Source organism: Anas acuta, chromosome 3 (genome assembly GCF_963932015.1).
Source record: "Anas acuta chromosome 3, bAnaAcu1.1, whole genome shotgun sequence".
Taxonomy (NCBI): Eukaryota; Metazoa; Chordata; class Aves; order Anseriformes; family Anatidae; genus Anas; species Anas acuta.
The window spans coordinates 101,327,270-101,346,181 of record NC_088981.1 but is presented as its reverse complement, the minus strand read 5'-3'; the positions used below and the strand labels follow the sequence as shown (position 1 = coordinate 101,346,181).

Here is an 18,912-nt window from a genome sequence, read left to right as displayed (position 1 = left end):
TTAAGGGCAGATATTTAATGTGGTAATCTCCTACCTTCTTACTGATAGTCAAGTCATTTAGTACAGGCTGTGGAAGATCTTCAACACACACAATCAAGATAAAGTTCCTATAACCAGTGTGAGCTACACACACACAAAAAACCATGAACTAGTGATTACTAGAACATTACTTGAATACAAAGCTATCGGTAACCCCTTCTGCCCCAAACTTGCTGCAGAACTGAGCAGCTCAGTTTACTTATATTGCAGGCACGTGTCAGCTAGTACCTACCACATCATGTAGGCTTGTGGGTTGGATGAGCAGTTCACTAGCCGCCTATAAGACATTTTCCATTCTCTACTCCCTCTGCAGAATTAGAACCGGCATTTGCTGTCTTTTCAGAGGAGCAATGCATCAGCCTCACAACACCAGCCCCAGATCTACTCCTACACAGTAATATTGCTGTTATGTAGTAATTCTTCCTGCTTTGCTGCTTGGTTGAGTTCTCCCCCACCCCACCCATTTCCCTCTTCCCCACATTTAACAATTTTTACAGCATAACACGTGCACCTGTTTGCTGCAGACATCAGAAGCACTATAGCACCCTATTTGCATGGAGCAGAAACTACGCATAACATCTGCTACAGCAGAAGAAGAAAGGCCAGGAGATCAAACTAGTGACATACTGGGACAGCCAAAAACATACAGAAAGAAATGAAAGACTGCAGTTTCACCACAGCAGAAGTGTTCTCTTCAGGGCCCCCCAAGCTAGATTTGTCTAGACAAGAAGCACTGACAAGTTACAACAAACCTTTGAGTTATAGAACATGTGTAGAGGAATGCTATTGTGGTTTTTTCCATGTTTTTGTAAGGTTGAGCACAGCTCTTAAAAAAATAGGTGTTGGACTTTTCTGATATGTCAGCATAACCAATCTGAATCACATAATTAATTTGAATTGCAGTTAAAGAAAAAAGAAAAAAGGTACGTTGCCTTACACGTGACTGCATTGTTGGAAAAGGAAAGCTGAAGGGACTGCAGTCAGTCCATTCCAGTATCCACGTACCATGTAATTCATCTGCTCACATGGGAACATCTCAGGTTACAATTAATACATATGAAAACACCTAATGTGAGCAGAGTACTCACTATACCGTACGCTTGATATTTAGTGAAGATTACAGCCTACTCGAAAGATGGAAATTACCTGCAAGTGTTTTGTGATGTCTGTTAGCTCTTCTAGAACGTATCAGCCCCTTCTCCAAATTCACACACACTCTGAAACATACACTTTCAACCTAACCCACCCTGTGATACTCAGTTCTGGTGTGTTACGTGTATCACACACTGCATATTCACAACAGCAGTGTTGGGTTGTGTCTCTGTGCATGCCAGGTGCATTTTACTGGATCCATGACCTCTACCAGCTCATGGTTCTGGGCAAGAAGAGCACCAAAATGTCACCCTTGCTGCAGCCTTCTTATAGGTTGCAGTACTTACCTGCTTACTACTAGAGTGTACTCAGGGTGCGGTGATACAAAACGTACTTATTCTTAGAGAGATCTGGCATGCAGCATAAAGCAAGGGAAATTTGATAGGATTTATTCTGACAAGAAGGAAAAAATATTTCTAGGGCAGCTTTTTTTTTTTTTTTTTTTTATGTTTATCATTCTACAGGGTTATAAACAAGAGCTTTAAAACCAACCGAACAGATGAAGAGCTTTTTTAGGAGAGTTTTGATATTGTGTTGTGTGTTTTTTTTTTAATGACTTAATTCTGTTAACTTCTTTAATTCAAAAAAAGAAGCAACATTGATATTTAAAGCATTGATATCCATAAGAAAATACATTCCCTAAGCCACTTTATAAAAATGAGCTCCTCCTACACATCCAAGCGATCAGTTCATTATCTGAAAGGTCACAGAATTTTGTTGCATGAAAACACCACCCAGTAACAGCTAATAGCTCTTTAGATATTCCCTTCCCTACATAAAACATCCACCTCAAGCCTCTTACCCTGAACATAAGTTATGCCTGAAAGATACCTTTCTAAAAAGGATTTTAACTGATAGATGGTTGCTCTGCACTCTGACAAACAGTTTACTAACAGGAATCAAGCTACCTTAACATTAGGTCGGCTCTCTCCACACTGCAGGATAGCCAGAATAGTCATTATCGTGCTCAAACTGTACACTCCTCTGTGGGAAAAAATATTTTATTTTTTATTGTGTTTGCACAGTGCATGCTACGATGGACCACAGGTTTCCAAAGTTAAAAACAATCTAAAGTTATGAAACAATTCAATTAATTAATACCCTTGATACTGTATTCCCCACCTCAAAAAATGGATGAGTAGTTGAATTTAAATCACAAGTGTTTTTTTCTAGATCCATTTGGGTATCAGAAAACATCTTTGAAACCGGATTTGTCTGAGCAGTTTTACTCTTGTAGTTTTTCCTTTTGTATGCAGCATAAAAAAGGTAAGTGATCATGTCAAACACAGTATCTTAATATTAAAAACACAGTAAAAAACTTAGTACAGTGAAGTTTCACTGGAAAAAAAAAAAGCTGAATTCAAAAGTGGTATTTAAAGATATTCTACGCTTTCCAGATGCCACGTGTTCAGCATTTTAGATAGTAGGAAGCTTTCCAAGTTCAACTCATGCTTTCCCAAACCAAACAGGAGAAAAAACCCAGAAGCCTGCCCTCTTTTCAGATTCTGGGAAGATCACAGATGAGGTCGTTCACTATGGTCCAAGCTGAGTACCATGGTATGCACACAGTCACACGCCACCCACCCAGCTCAAGACATAATCCCCTATTTAAAGTAAATCCACTGTACTAAGAAACAAATCTTTTTTGGTAAGTTCTGTAATTGTTGCTTTTTCCTATTTACTTTAATGGTCACCATCGCGTTTTATGTTAAGGAGATGGTGAAAGAGCAGCCACATTTGTCTGACATACCAAGTTTAAAATAGAAGCATTTGGAGAGGAATTGCTCCAGAGGTTCTAAACCAAACAACACGAGTTGCAACCCACTGTTTAAAATTAGCTTTTGTGGTTTGTTTTTAGATATTCCTAGTAGCAAATTCAATCTGATTGCTAGGTACAATAAAGTCAACCAAGAGAGAGCAATCTAGGAGGCCAATAATAGAAATTTCATTTAAAAATATGGTTATTAATGTTCCTAAAGATAGCTTATTAAATGAGTAAGCTTTGTCACAGGCTTGAAATTATTCTCTAGGTTTTTGTCTTCTTCCCACCCACCCCCTCCTACAAAGGACAATAAGTACTTGGCTAGAAGTTAAAAGCTCTACATGCTTTTAGGATTAAATTGTTTGTCCATATTAAAACTAGAGAGGAAGGAAAAAAGCTGTTAGAAGGAAGGAACTGAACACTAAAATGTCTTTGAATTCCTATTTTTATATTTTGTGAAAAGAACAACTGTCTCAAAGGTATCATATATTTATTTTTATGAAATTCCTGGTTGACCTTCATTGACTACTAATGCAGTATTTTGCCCCCATTTAACTGGGGAAGATAGCCCTTTAGCTTCTTTCCAGCAGGAAATCAATTAAACAGATTCAAGAGCAACACAGTGCTATTTTAAAAACAAGTTATGAGGGAGGAATAGAGTACCTGGCCTGGCTGCTGCTTCTCCAAAAGAAGCTGGAACAATCATTTGTCTCAAAAGTGAAGGGAGAGAAAGGCAGTGCATCTCCCTTACAGCAGTCAGCACAAATGGGAGCAAGAGCATCATATCTCAGAGAGGTGCTCGGAGGGTTTCAGAACTCCTTCAAGCATGAAGACCTGAGCAGACCAACGTAGGAAGACCACAGCACTAGAGAAGATGGGAAACCCAGAGCTCCTTTCATCCATATCAAGCACTGCTCTAAATAGAGAGCATACAGGTGTTTGCAACAGACTTACTACTACAGCTGTAAGCCAAGGGAATGCTACATAAGCGTTAAACACCTGAAGTCTAATAGCTAAAGTCATGCAGTTGAATTAATGGGTTGTCTGAGAATGTGACTGTCAAAGCAACTAGGTCAGAACTGATTAACTACAGGCATATTTGTAGTCTAATCTGTACTCTACAAGAACAACAATAAAAAAAAAAATTCTAAACCCTGCTAGCAAAACCTTACAGAAGATAACAATGAAGAGAGGAGGATATGCAGACCAGGAGACTTCCAAAAAACAAGATATAAAAGGCATTTAAAGCATAAACTGACCACGTGCAGTTTCTGAATGAGTGGCAGTTATCAAATGAATGGAATTAACTAGCCATTTATAAAATGCTAGATAACGATGACATAATTTAAAAAAAAAATATATATATATATATCATAATACATTAAAAAATATGGATGCAAAATAAGGGTACCAGAGTGTGGTGAAACCAGAATTCAGGTTGAAGGGCAGAGACCTTTCCCCCCAGTCACTGGTCACAACATTTGGACACAGAAACAAATTGGACTTGATTCAAATCTATGGTTAGAAGAGCTGTGTTGATGGAGACTGCACCAATACCTGCTAATGACATGAAATAAGCAGAAGGCCTGGGATGCTGGAACACCAGCAGCATTTAAAGGCTTAGCAGATGGAAAAAGCAGGCAAAGTGGTATGTAGTACCTAAGGGAATATAATGATCCTGTATCACAGACAATTTGTACTCTCCTGCCTTCTCTACTAATACTCAAAATGAAATGTTTTGTTCTGGGGAGATTGGCTTTGTGTTTTGTTTCAAGAAAGTATGGTTGAAAAGTGAGTACTCTGTTTGGAACAGCAAGTGTTGAGGTTTGAGAGGGCTCCAAGTTCATGGACAAGTTACTTCCACAGACCCAGAGAAAGCTCCTTCTCTTGCACAGCTCAGCTTGCTCCTGTGACAGACCCAGACACCAACCTCCTGCTTCCTCTGCCTTCGATTCCAGCCTTTATAGAACTGGAAACCAACACCTCAATTAGATAGAGACATTAAAAGGACCACTGAATAATATAAAAGTTATTTGGCAAGCTGTAAATCAGCCTTTTACCTTAGTGGCAAAGGAAAGGGATGAAGCTGACAGATCCTTTCTCTCCGAGATGCAGAAGCCCTTCGGCAGCTTCTTTCCTACTGGGCAGTTCTTACCCTGTGGGACTGTTTCAACCCAACCTTCAAATTTTGTAGCAAAGTGAAACTGGATGGAGTTATGCAAAAAGCAAGCCACAACTGAACATAAAGGAAGGAAGAAAGTTTCTAGCTATTCAGGATGGGAGGAAAATTCAATAATGCTGAGAGAAAACACAGAGAGGGCTTTTGAACTGGTTTTACTTGGAAAAAGATGGTATCAATACATTAGCAGCAAACAAAAAAATGGTAAGAGAAAGTTAGATGACCTAGAGTAACCCCTGAATCTAGGAAGAGAAAAAAGGTTTCTCAAGCACAGCTGTAGTGAATCTCATTTAAAAGGAGAAAAAAATGGTAGTTCTGCTTATGAAAGCTCAGGAACTGACTTTGTTATGAGCAACAAGACCCTTCTGCATAAGACAGTCAATTGCTACAAGGACTGGTATGCAGTGGTTGCTTAACTCTTCCCTATGAAGGTCAAAATACACAACAACAGACAAGTGTCTTGACTTGTGCCTCTTTCTCCACTTCATGCACTGCCAGTACATTCCAGCACATTTAAGTATTGGAATCCTACTGCTTTCCCGATTGCTTTGTGTGTCTGTAGCAGTCAGTGCCCCCTACTCCCTTCTCATTCACTACTAGGGGAAAAAAGTGGTCAATTCCCGACTCCACCAACTCTTCCAATCCAATCTTAATAGAGAAGTGGCCATTTACACATACCTGGAACAAACTATTCAGAGAGACAATTTCACACATACACAGCATCTGTTCAAAAGCAAACATTTGCAGCCAGATTTCAGTTCTACAAAATGCAAAAGGAGAAAAAACCCTCCAATTTAGTTATGAGCATAGAACAGTAGTACAGTAGAACCCCCAAAACAACTTACTCAATCTGCATCATCTATAAACCAATGCTGTATTTTCAAAAAACAGCAACAAAAAAAAAAAAAGGGGAAAAACCTATAGTATTTGAAACAAAATCTCAGAGATGCAACCTACAGCTACCGATTTCAATAGGATGCTAAGTTCTTCTGTGGCAATAGTGACAATAAGAACTAAGAGTGTGTTTGTTTGTTTGTTTTCAAATTTTGAAGAGTAAACTCCTGGCCTGGTTAGGACCATTCCTTGTCACTTTGCAGGAACCGCAACCCTGTACATATAAACAACCAGGCAAACAAAGAAACACAGATGGCTCTAAAATGATCTGATATAAGATACTTCCTAAAATTTTGCATACCAAAATAAGTCATTTCTCACTTTCAAACCTTTCTTTGCTATCAGAAGAGATTTTCTGTGGACTAAGGCCAAAAAAAAAAAAAAAGATTTTCTTTTACATCCTGTTTCACAAACTGTAATTCAGACACCCTTGTGGCTGTTGCCACAGAATGGGTTTGTCACCTCTGCAGTGCAGTTCTTTCTTCCTGTCACAGGCTGAAAAGCCAATACTTTGCTTTTGTGGACATTTTACAGTCACATCTTCACTAACTTTTGTTTTACCTATCAACATTTCCAAGCTGGATTCAGCAGTACCCAAATACACCGCTTGGCTACAAGATGCAAATAATAATAATAATAATGCAAATTATGCATGTGTCACTGGAGCTGAATCATCCACACTTTGCACCCACCAATAAATGATGGTACACTCAGCACAGAGATCTCAGATACCACAAGGGGTGCAGACAACTAGTGAGGAAATCTTACCTTTGCTGTGACATCTGAGGCAAAGGCAAAAATATTGCGATTGCTTCCTTCCACAGTAAAATGAAACAACTATTTTAAGGCTATAGACAATGAGACAGAAATAAACAACTGCATAAGAAAGCTCCACAATTTCAAGCCAACACCAGATCATTAGGGAAGACTTTTGCCTTTTACTGGCAAACTAGTTTTCCCCATCTGTTCCCTTCTCCCCCCCCCACTAATGAGCAGAAGCAAGCTACAAAGCTCCATCTATGAAAGCATCTCCAAAGACAAAATACACAGCTTTTCTCTAGATGTTTAGGGAGGAAGATCAATACTTAGAGAAGATCAGTGGGTTCTGTCGATACATTTACTATCATACTGACAGAGCAGTGAGCTTTTGCCTGCTAGACAAGAAAAATCAGATGGCAGCACTCCTCTGCTTCATATTAATAGCTTGAACTATGTATGGTATGTTCTTGTTCATTACACAAATACCTCATGATCATCCGTATGCCACAAATATTTTCCAATACAGACTTCTGCCAGAATATGCTCCATTTCAGTAATCCTTCAGAGCCATTTCTGTGCAAACAGGGTTGGCAGGGAGCAGAAAGATGCAAAATCAAATCACACTTCAGCTATGGAAAAACACAATGGATCTGAGCTGCTCAGAACGATCACAGAAGCCCGAAGGAGACTGTTGAAGTTCAGTTGTTTCACATTTGGTAGAACAATGACATGAAAACGTAGTTTCTACTCCTTTAAAATATTAGTAATAGCCCTTTTCTGCATGCTTTTTCCAAGAGATTGGACGCAGATCTTGAGAGTACTTCAAGAAAATTTGCCCCTTATATTTCAGAAAAGGCAGTAAGATGCCTGGAGAGCTGTAAGGGTCTTTAGAAAGACCTCAGCTGAAAATTAAATAAAGAGAACAAACTGAACTGCTTATAAGAATGTGATGTGGAATGAATGCATAGGCAGACCAGCATGTATGAAATATTGGAACTCTCACAGGAGAAGGATGGAGAGCTGATCTCAAGGAAGGAGACACGGGAGCTTAGCTTATTTAGCTTAGCATGCAGGGATCAAGAAGAGACATGGTCTACCTGCATAACAAAGTAGGAAAGGAATTATCCAACCTAAAATTCATCATTGAACACAAGAACTTACACGTATAAACTTGTCATTATACATTTATTATAAAAATATGAAGAAAGTTTCTAGAGTGGTAGAGATGCACCAGATGCTTCTATTACTGCCTTCCAAAAGAAGCAGGGGTAACAGAAATAGCGATTACTTGTGAGATGAAAGTTTATGAAGTTACATGATCTACAGTCCAAACTTCAGGGGAAAACAAGAAATTAATCCCAGTTCTCTGCATTTAAGTTTTAAATCTTTAAAATACCAAGCAATGAAGTAGTAGAATTGTTTGATTTCAACTTTTTTTTTCCCCTTTTTAAGCAAGAAGTACAGAAAACAATAATACATTCTAGTTTCAAATTATTTTTTTTTTCCTGTTTTGTTTTTCTGCTAGTAAAAAGGTAAACAAAAAAAGCTTTTTTTTCAGTTAGTACTAAAAAAGTGAGCTGGAAAAAACACCAGGTGAAATATTTCAGCAAGCTTTACATTTAAACAGCATTTCTTCAAACTAAAACATGTTACTCAAGCTGAACACTCAGCTTGTTATATAAAAACTCAATAGCTAAACTCAAGCCAATGAGGAAATGGTTATGTTTTCTTCACACTAGGTTCTTCTTGTGCTCAGAAAAAGTCATGCAAGAACATTATTACAGTTTGAGGATTAAGCCAAGAACATGAGTTTCAAAGGAAAAAAAGAAGAAAGTCTGCCAGTCTGTAAGTATATGGCTGTTAAATACTATTTTCAAAAGATACATGCAAGCAAAAGTGGCATTGCTAAGGAAAATGGAAAGTTACTAATAGCTAACTACAAGTTCAGGGAAATGAAGAATCTAAGAGTGTCATTAATTTCCACATATAGCAACATACTAGGGTAAGCATAATGCAGCACTTATGGCACTGGTGATATTTACAAGATGATTTTTTTCCAATCCACTATCAGAAAAAAAATGGACACTCATTATTGAAATAGAATTTTTATTGCCTTCTAGTAGGCAAGATAAGCATGTGTGCTACATCTTTTTTTCATTGATTGGAAATGCATTTATCAAATAAATCAACAGTTTGCCATGATATCAGTACATATAGATTTGTAGCCATCTCTAAAAGAGAATCACTTTTTTATTACCCCGTTTCCTTATTTAGAGTATTACTGTTCATTAAAATTGAAAGGGTATTATTGTGGAACACTAAGCTAATAAATCAAGGAACACATATGAAAGCAAATAAGGCTCTGCTATAGAGCTCAATATAAAAATAAAAACCTAATGAGACTATTTAAAGTAGTACAGTAAAACTATACTATGAGGACAACTAGAACTGCACCAAAACAAGTTTCTCTCTATGCCACGCATTTCTCTAGAAGGTAAATAGGAATGCAGCTTTTTGTTTGTTTGTTTGTTTTTCCTACATTTAATTTTGTAAACAAACAAGCTCATTTTATTCTAGAGCTCCGTAACTAAAAACTAACTTTGACAAATTCTGTCCTCTGTATAAGTTTGGGCTACATGGTTTTGATTTTTTATGGGGGAACACATCAGTAATTCCAGAGACTCCAAAAACCCCTCTCTCAGGAGCTTTTTTCCAGCTCTTGTTGGCTTAAGAGGCCTATGAAAGAGTGGCTGCATTGGAAACTGCATCTGTCTGTGCCCAGGCCAAGTGTTGTCAAGACAGTTAAATGCAAACGCCTACCACAACAAGCTCTCCTTTGTCAGTCACAGGGATCCCATGAGAAAGCACCAACCAGTCTAGGAATTTGGCTCAAGGTAGAGTTAGACAAGCCTGAAAAACAAAAATAAGGGTCAGACTTTATTTAGATTGACTGCATAAAACCGGAACTAACAGCTCTGTTCTGTCAATGAGCTTTTAAAAGCATGCGGTGGCACAAGTGGTCTTAGAGAAGGCAGAAATTCACCTCTTAACTCTTTCTGGCTCAGTAAGTATATGGGATGGGATTAGTTTCAAACTGGTATGAGAGAGATGCTTAATACTGAATATGAGCGATGCTTTTAAACCTGAAGGTAAAGAATACATGTTATGACCCTTCACATAGCTTAAGTCCTCATGATCAGAACTTCATGAAAACATACTCTGAAGTATCACAGACTGCATCCAGCAATAGATTCACAGGCTTCATAGTGTACGAAATAAGTCACATTTTCACACATTTAGCAAAGCATTCCAAGAAACAGTACCAGGACAACATACACATACACAGACAAGCCCACTACTTTGAGCAAAAATGGACCGTAGGCAGAGCATTTTAATAAAGATGATGAGATGCAAGAGAAGAGGAGGAATTCAGAATTCAGTTCTAGTTCCACTTCAAGCTATTTCCCATTTTCAGATTTACCCAAATGTTACTCTATATGCTCAGAGTAAGTAAATTTTAAACTTAAAAACATCCTTTATTATCTTTTTTTTTTAAGCAGCTTTGGCGAATTAATTTATAGTCAAACACATGATTGCGATATTCTTAATTTCATAATCAAAACAGTTTTAAACAATATGTTGTTTAAAAATAGTTGCAATTATCAAGATGTAGGTTAACATTTGGAATTTCTGAAAAATTAGCATTTAATTTCTGCAATATTCTCATCTTCCACACTGTTTTCCACTTAGAGACAGATGTGATATGGAAAAACTTTCTACCATACTTCTGGAAAAAAGGAAAAAAAAACATCAGTAGCTAAAGGAACAACCTGAGAGCTCAGGCAACAAGAAGCTTATTTCAACGAGCTTTTATATATTCATGTGTGTGTATATACGCATTATAGCATTTTAGAGCCATCCAGCATGCTGTTCAAATAACCATTATGCCACCAAAAGGAGGTTCCCTCCTCCGTTCCTGCACATTCTCCACACTTTTTTTAACCTTCCCCTCCTACTTGCTGCTTTGCCTCAAGTTTTGCTTGAAAATTAGCAAATATGACAAAAACACATTATTGCCCTCTTCCCACGTTCTCCTGACATTTTAGGAGGAAAAAAAGAAGTTTCAAAAATATCTATTTTATTGTGGTATGTCTGCATATAAAATAGGAAAGTGGCTTCCTGGATTTGAAGGTCAGAAGGCCCATTGGATGCATTAGCTTGTTGACCCGAATTTTGCAGGTTACCCATTTCCCAGCTAGACCAAAAACAAGACAAGTAACTTGTACACGGCTAACAAATATTACCAGGGCACATAAGCTGCCTAGGTCTGGACACTTTAAGAGATCCACTACTTTCTCTAATGGTGAGAAGAGCAATTTACTGGTTTGGGGAACCATAGCTTCTTTTCATTTAGAGTTACTTCAGCTTCAGTCAGTGAGTCAAGTTATATTTCTCTCTAAGTGGGAAGAAAGAGAAATAATGAAAGAGGAAAAAAAGAAAGTAGGAGAGAAAAGTTAGTAAAAGATTTCTTGGTCAAGGCAGCAGCACTATGGTGCTCGATCTCTTCTGATAGTTGGGTGGGGGATGGCTGTGAGCTCCTCTCCTACAGCTCCAAACCACATGCTTTCCAGCTCCTCTGCCAGCCCTTGTTTTTCCTTCTCACAAAACCTGTCCGAGCCAGCACTCAGCCATTGCATCAGTCAGCTTCGTCTGACTCAGGTGTCTCCTGACCCTCTCTCTTCTTAAAACCTTCCTCTTGCCAGCACCTTATTTACCACTTACCACTATTACCGTGAACCAGTATTCACCAGCTCCACCAGTATTGCCTCCCTCGGACGTGCTTCACTTCTGTCTTTCAAAGGGAGGAGCAACCCGAGGAAACAATTTCCTTTTTGTCAGTGCTCTACTGTTTCTTACAGCCTCCTGGGTTTGTTTCTTACAGCCCCAAAAATTCAGCTAGCCTCTCTACAGAGGGATCTCATGGATTTACCTCCTATTGCAGGCCTTTCTCTCTGTATCCACAGAGAAATTTCAGTCTTCCTCTCTGGCATTTTCCTGGAGATACCCAGCTACTAGGTTAATCTCTACACAGAGAAAGACAAAGCTCTTATCTCCCCTCCCACACAAGGCTTTCCCAAGAGGCTCTTCCTTGATTAGCCAGCATCCTGCCAGTCACCCAGCCTGTGGGCTGAGCATTGTATGTAATGAGATCCAGCCTCCCTAAATCGTGCAGAAAGAACATGGATAAATATACATAAAACAGTCTTTTCTTTCTGATCAGTCAGACAGACAAAATACTTACTCAGACACTCAAAATCTTCCTCCTTTTCTTGGGCTTCAACCAATGAAATACGATTTTAAGAAATATTTCTAAAGAAATTATATTCCTTGCATGCCACCTTACCCCTTTAATTCCTTTTTTTTTTTTTGAGTGTGTTTTAATTTGCTCAAAAACAACAATAAAAACTCCTTTCAATCATCTTCTCAGACCATTTTCTTCTGATCATTTTTCACTACAGTTTGAAGAACCATCTGCCTATTTCCGATCAGCCCTCCCCATGACATTGCTCTGTTGGTGCTGGAGGACACCCTATTGCACAGAGATGCACCTGACACAGCAACCCATCTGACCTATCTTAGGCATCTGTCTTCGCATGACAGGAAGCCTGTCAAAAACTACCTGGACATGGATCCATAAAATACAAATGCAGGAGTAAATAAAAGATGTTAATAATTCATCCTTTCCCCATTAAATCACTACCAGGAGTTGTTTTGGCACTAGTAATTCTTGTGGCTCTTTTTCTATACCTCCTATGAGTTTTAAAAAGACCTTTTAAAGATGTGAATACTAGGACCAGATGCAGAATTTGTGTATTACTGTCATTGCTGTGCAAAGAGAAAAATACTTGTTTTACAAATCCCAGCCAAAGATAATTTAATCCCTGGCCCTCTCTCCACTCCTTCTAACAATGCAGTGGTAACTTAAATGGAGTTCCATGTCCACTGTGTTCCCTTGAATCTTTGCAGAGCTCCTGCCTTCCAAGCGTCTGTCTCCTGTGCTATGGATGTCCAGAAAACTTTACGCTAAGAAATTTGACTGCATTCAGCAACATCCTGCGTACCTACATTTGGTTTCACTCATTAAAAATAAATCTGTTTCTGTGGCTGCTTAGTTATCTTTGAAATCTGGGAACAACAGACTGGTAATCAGCATAATTGGCTTCTTCTTAAAAAAAAATGAAATTGTGAAATGCTGTCTGGTCTAGGCCCAGTCCTTCTGGAGCATCTTCATTCCCAGTTTATTTCCCGCAGACATCTACTTGTTAATATTTCCCAGTCAGCTGCTGCTCCATTCACCCAGTGTGTTTTCGCTGACATGCTGTAATGCCTCTCTTAACAAGAAAGCTCCATTGTACAAAGCCACAAGCTGACAGGCAGAATTAGAAAACCTGTGTCAGGCTCAGCACAGGACCAGTGACAGATGCGGAAAGAAAGGCTGTGGGATCTGCTCTATATTTGTGTGACAGCCCATGGTTCATCTGTTTTTTGTGTCAGCCAAGAGTAGCCAGGAGGCATGAACGGCCGTGAAACTCATCTCCCTCCACTCCACTCTGTCAGAATTGATGATACAGCTCATGGCCCGGTAGCCGCAGGGTCCAAGGACAAAAGCTTAGGGACACGTGGGAAAGAGTATGAAATGTGACAGTTTATATGCACAATTTCAGCTTTCGATTCTCACTTTTACTTATGGTGGGGACAATGTGTGATTATGCAAAACGTAATAACCTCACTGGCTTCCTTAATGTTGTCAGGAGGCTGCATTTGTGCACCCTTATACTGTCAATAAGGTAAGAATTGCAGGGTGAAGATGAGACCCCCTTGGCAGCAATCACCCCCTTAGGCAGCGGAGGAGCAGGGGAACAATGCATTGGTCACAGGGTGTGACCATGGCTGTGCACAGTGCCACAACCAAACCCAAATCCTGTGATCCCTGTGCTAGAGGAGTTACATCTTGAAACATGTAAACAGGATGCAACTGTACAATTTAATAAACAGAAAAAAAAAATAGGAGTTTTCAGTGTCAGTGTGTCCTTCAAGTCAAGAAGTGAAATTCCCATGGCCTCCCAAGAGCAGCGTCTGAAGCCACCCACCTACTACAATCCTCCCTTTCTTCCCTTCTGTTTTACCCCATACAAATTCCACATCATTCTCTCTTGGAAAATATCACTCAGACTACCGCAGCTGAACAGTTATTCATCTAGCTGATTCATGACAATAAGATGCTTTCTTATCAGAGCCCACGTGGGAAGCTTTTAGCAAGCTTCTTCCAGAAAGCAGCTATGTAATTTCACAAAGATAGAAGTGCTCAAAGTAGTGAGAGAAGCTGTTTTAATAGATCTATTCACACCAATACATGAGATATTGTGTGCTGAAAACAGGGAAGAGTAATAAATTTCCAACATGATAGACCAGAAGATTTAATTACCAGGTCTGCTTTGAATGTGACAGCTATTAGTACTCAGCTAACTCCTGGATGCACTTACAAAAGAAGCCTTGTCATTTTAGACTCATAAGAAGAGGTGGTCTTAACTTGTTTTTAACTACCAGGTTTACCATATGTGCAAGAGGAAAGCACACACAATTAAGCCTTCATGAGAAGACAACTCCCCCTGCACACCTGCTCATTAAGAAGTTGGAACGGAAGATGTCTCCCCTATATTTATTTTTCCCTCCAGTGAAGAACAAACATTTAAAAGCTACTGTTAACATAATGAAATCAGCATTGCATATTTATTGTACCGTAGAAGGTTTTGTAATCCCTCCAAATGCTCTTTAAATTTAGTTAAGCTGAAGAGATATTGTATAGATTCTTATAAAAAGGAAGATGCAGGCATGTCACTTTAAACATTCGCAATACGCAAAATGGTGAAACACTTGCATTTCCCATATGGCTTGGTAGTCTAGCTTTTTAAGAAGAAATATTAAAATAATTTGACTACGATCTGGATGGAAGTACCAAGTGGTATTAAGCAGAAAAAGGCTGAATTTTGGAAAATTTCTAACCATCCTTCAGACATGTATGAGAACATAAAGCAATGTTTTTCTTCCTCCATTTGCAAATACTCCTCAAAGCTATTATTCACTTAAACCACTGTTTAAGGGCAGCCTCAAGCTGACCTAAAATTCTGCACAGATTTAACCTAACCTCATTTCAACAACCAGTCACTGAGGGACTGCTACTCATCTCAGACACTTTGAAATATATAACTACTGCTATTCAGTAGGATACTTTATGAAGGAAATTTTTAAGTACCATAGATTCATATTTCTGCAGCCCTGAAGCACTTACATTCTGTCTCAAAACTTGAGCACACGAAACTGACTAGGTGAACAGAAATATATGAAGTAATTTCTCTTGGACCTCAAACTGTTCACATACTATGGGATTTTACCGGGAGTACAACTGCATTCCACGTAGCCTACAGCAATATGGACAGAACTGGACTGGCAGTGAAGGTGCACTGCCAAAACAGAAGTTGGTGGCACAGTGTTATCCCAAAATACACATTCCCTATAGCAGTGGCATTTTGTTGGTGGTACTCCCCCCACAGCTATAGGATGAAAACTGTACAGTGACTGTCATTGCTCTTCCCATGTCTGTGTTGTATCAGTACACTTACCAGAGGCATTGTATCAGTTGAGAGAACAATGGTCCTTTGATGGTAAAAGGAATTAGACATAGAATTTATCTTCTAATTTTCTGTCTCAAATTTAATATTTAGCCTCAAAACCCAGCAAACAAAAGCTAAACCCCCCTACACAGACAAAGACTCAAGAGAACACAGGGAAAGAGAGACAGTGTAAAAGAAGATGGCAATGATCTGAACAAGAACCACCGGTAAGGAAAATACAGCTCTGTATACAGAGTACACAGCCCCTTCTCTGTGTACTCTGTTACTCACTTTGAGCATGGTATGCAATGCTGTAATTCATAATTCCATGGCAATAAAGGCCCTCATTCAGGCCGACTGCTCCATTGCTAACACCAGACGATCCAAGAAGGCTCTGAACTAACTTCAGTCTTGCCTGCCGTACAGCACTGCTCACTCATTTAAATCTACTTAAGTCTTTACATCTTCAAGTACACGAACTTTTAATGTGTACCACCAGATGCCCAACACTCGTTTGTTTTGAGACAGACTGCCCTGAAGCCACTTTTTGTATTTATGTGCTTTGCATATGTGGTACATACCCAGAATAGATTACACCTGCCTAAGCATACTGCATTCAGAGAACAACCACTTTATTTAACTGTATTTGCATTCTTCTTTTCTGAGCAGCTCACATCTTGTTTTCTTTTACAGTTCCATTAAATTAGTTAACTGTTAACATCCATAGGAAAGAGCAACATTAAAAACCAACAAGTACTTCTTTTAGGAAATAATTCATGCAAACCATCCTTATTTAAAATATATCCTCTTTTCATTTGTTTCAATGCACTGAATGAGTGCTGATTAGAAGAAAAGAAATTGAAGTGGTTTATTATTACTATTATTAAAAGCAAACTTATGGAGAGTTTTAGAGAAATATGAGAACATTGTATTTTGAAAAAAATCTCAGGCAAATCACAAAACATTCTCTGATCCCTGCTGAGTTCTCAACACCATAGGTCTATATTAATTATAAATGGCATAAGCCACCTAAATTAAAGAAAAAGTCGATTTGACACACTTAAAATCCCTAAGCATATCATGATGCACCACAGAAGACAGAGCTATTGAAACCCTCTTAAGCATTTGTACATGCATTAAAATATGATGTGCCTATATCTCGTGTCCTCGTTTAAGATCACACAGGCAGGACTGCACTTCAGTTTTCTAAGCCTACTTCCCCTAAGTTACTTTCACTGCAAAGAATTTGAGACAGAACAAGAATTTCCTCTTTCACATCAAACCCTGAATATTCCAAGTTCTTCAAAACCATCAAACAATAGTAGTGGACAATTCCCACGTCAAAGACGTCACACATTAAAGAAGTCACATATGAAAGCTCCCTAAATATTTAGAAGTGGATTTTCATGTTAATTAAGGTGACTTTGATAGAACATACAGATGTGCACATCCACATACTGGTTTACACTGGCCCTCTCCGAGGGATAGTTCTAGTTAACACTGTCTAGGGCAGCACAAAAGCTGTTACTCAGAAGAGAGAAGAGCACCATCTTTGTCCTTCTTTCGCACTTGAAGATTAGAATTTTACGGTATCATACTGAAAAATATGCAGTTATTTCAATGAAAAGAGCAGGTCAGCCTCGAGGGGTGAGAACTGAAGCTGTATGAGGAAAGGTGAGAGGAAAAAGCAGGAATCCCAAGTGCCCCTGCTGCCTTCCAGTGATCCCTCCTGAAGCTGCAGGTTTGCTTGCCAGAAAAAGTATAATGCTTTTATTGGCACGATGAGTGGACGTGGTGGCTCAACCCTTCCTCAGCCTCAACTCTCCCACTCTGCGCTGCTGAGCCCTCACCTCGAGCACTGCGTGCAGTTTCAGGCACCACAGTATCAGAGGGACATAAAGCCATTAGAGAGCATCCAAAGAAAGGCTACAAAGATGGTGAAGGGTCTAGAGAGGAAGACATATGAGGAGCAGCTGAGGTCCCTGGGTTCGCTCAGCCCAGAGCAGGGCAGGCTGATGGGAGGCCTCATGGCGGCCTGCAGCTCCCTCACGAGGGGAGCAGAGGGGCAGGCGCTAAGCTCTGCTCTCTGGGGACAGCGACAGGACTTGAGGGAATGGCATGGAGCTGGGACAGGGGTGGTCAGGCTAGGTGTTACGGAAAGGTTCTGCACCTAGAGGGTGGTTGGGCACTGGGACAGGCTCCCTAGGGCAGTGGTAATGGGACTGAGCCTGACAGAGTTCAAGGAGCATTTGGACAATGCTCTCAGACACGTGGTTTGATTTTGGGTGGTCCTGAGCAGACCCAGGAGTTGGACTCGATGATCCTTAGGGTCTCTTCCAACTCCAGATACTCCATGATTCTTTGATTCCTGTTCCTTTTATGTTTACAGCTACACCAACCCATCCCATTCAAATGGGACGATTTCCACCAATGAAAGATAACAAACAGGCCAGTGTTGGTCTGGAGACCAGTATAGTAGAATTATGGAGGGGGACGAGGGAAAAAAAACAAGCCATGCAGATCTTTCAGACAACAGAAATCAAACACATGATCAACTTTCTGAAAACACTTCCACCTCAAACTACAATAAAGCTTCAAAGCAGTAGTCTAAATTGAAAGGCAGTGAACACAGCCATAAACATTATATTCCATTCAAATCTGTGAACCTCAGCTGTTTAAGGAGCTAATGGAAATGTGAAATGACTGGTGAAAATATTTAGCGCTAACTGACAGTTTGCTAAAAAGACTATCACACTTTTCGGATTTATGAGTCGTCTAAGGATTTGTCATAACCTGATTTTAAGCTAAATATCCAACGTGAACTGAAGCTAGAACTAGATTGCCGCTCCCTCTCAAGTCAGATTTTTCAAACAATGTCAACCTGAAACAAAAGATGAAAGAAAAGTGGGTTATCATCCTACTAACGTGCCTCTTCACAGATGCAGAGGGCACAGGAAAACAAGCAAGAATTACATACTTCACCCCAAATAACAGCCACTGAAGTACTTGGGAATGGATTTTCAGACACAAATCTATACAAAGCCCATGTCTAAGACTGCTGTTCCAGCAGGATATCACATCATGGAAGAAAGGAGGTAAGTGTGGGGCACTACATACTCAGAATACCACCAAGTCTGATACTCAGTAAGGGCAGCCATTTGATGCCAGCCAAATCCTGGTGCCTTTTGCTCAGGCAAGCAGCAGAGATGAGGAACTGCAGCAGAGACAAGGATGAAATCACACGGCGGAGATGGGCTCCCTCACAGTCATATAGCTCCAAAGTACAGGGTAGGACCAAACAAACATACTGGAGCCAACAACAGCATGGACAGTTGCCAGGCTCAGCAGCACTGCTTAGTGCAAGAAACACAGCACAAACACGCCCAGCATAACATTCCCCAAGGCCACCGATTGTCATGTCACTTAGAAGATAAGCTAGCTTGAAACCCTGAGAT

At 39.6% G+C, this 18,912-nt stretch overlaps 1 protein-coding gene across 5 annotated transcripts in view; it reads right to left on the bottom strand.

The window, feature by feature from the left end:
- RNF144A (ring finger protein 144A) overlaps positions 1–18,912 on the bottom strand; it is a 61,707-nt gene that overhangs the window by 36,522 nt on the left and 6,273 nt on the right. Inside the window, exons 1-2 of one of the 5 annotated variants that reach the window (XM_068678535.1) lie at positions 11,776–11,878; positions 9,606–9,695 (exon numbers count right to left, since the gene is read on the bottom strand). The exons of 1 other annotated variant lie outside the window; for it this stretch is intronic. The gene's annotated coding sequence lies outside the window, so the exon portion shown is untranslated. Of the gene's footprint in view, positions 1–34; positions 124–271; positions 418–9,605; positions 9,696–11,775; positions 11,879–18,912 lie in introns of those variants that run through there. 3 more of the 5 variants (XM_068678538.1, XM_068678534.1, XM_068678537.1) reach the window with 3 other exon arrangements.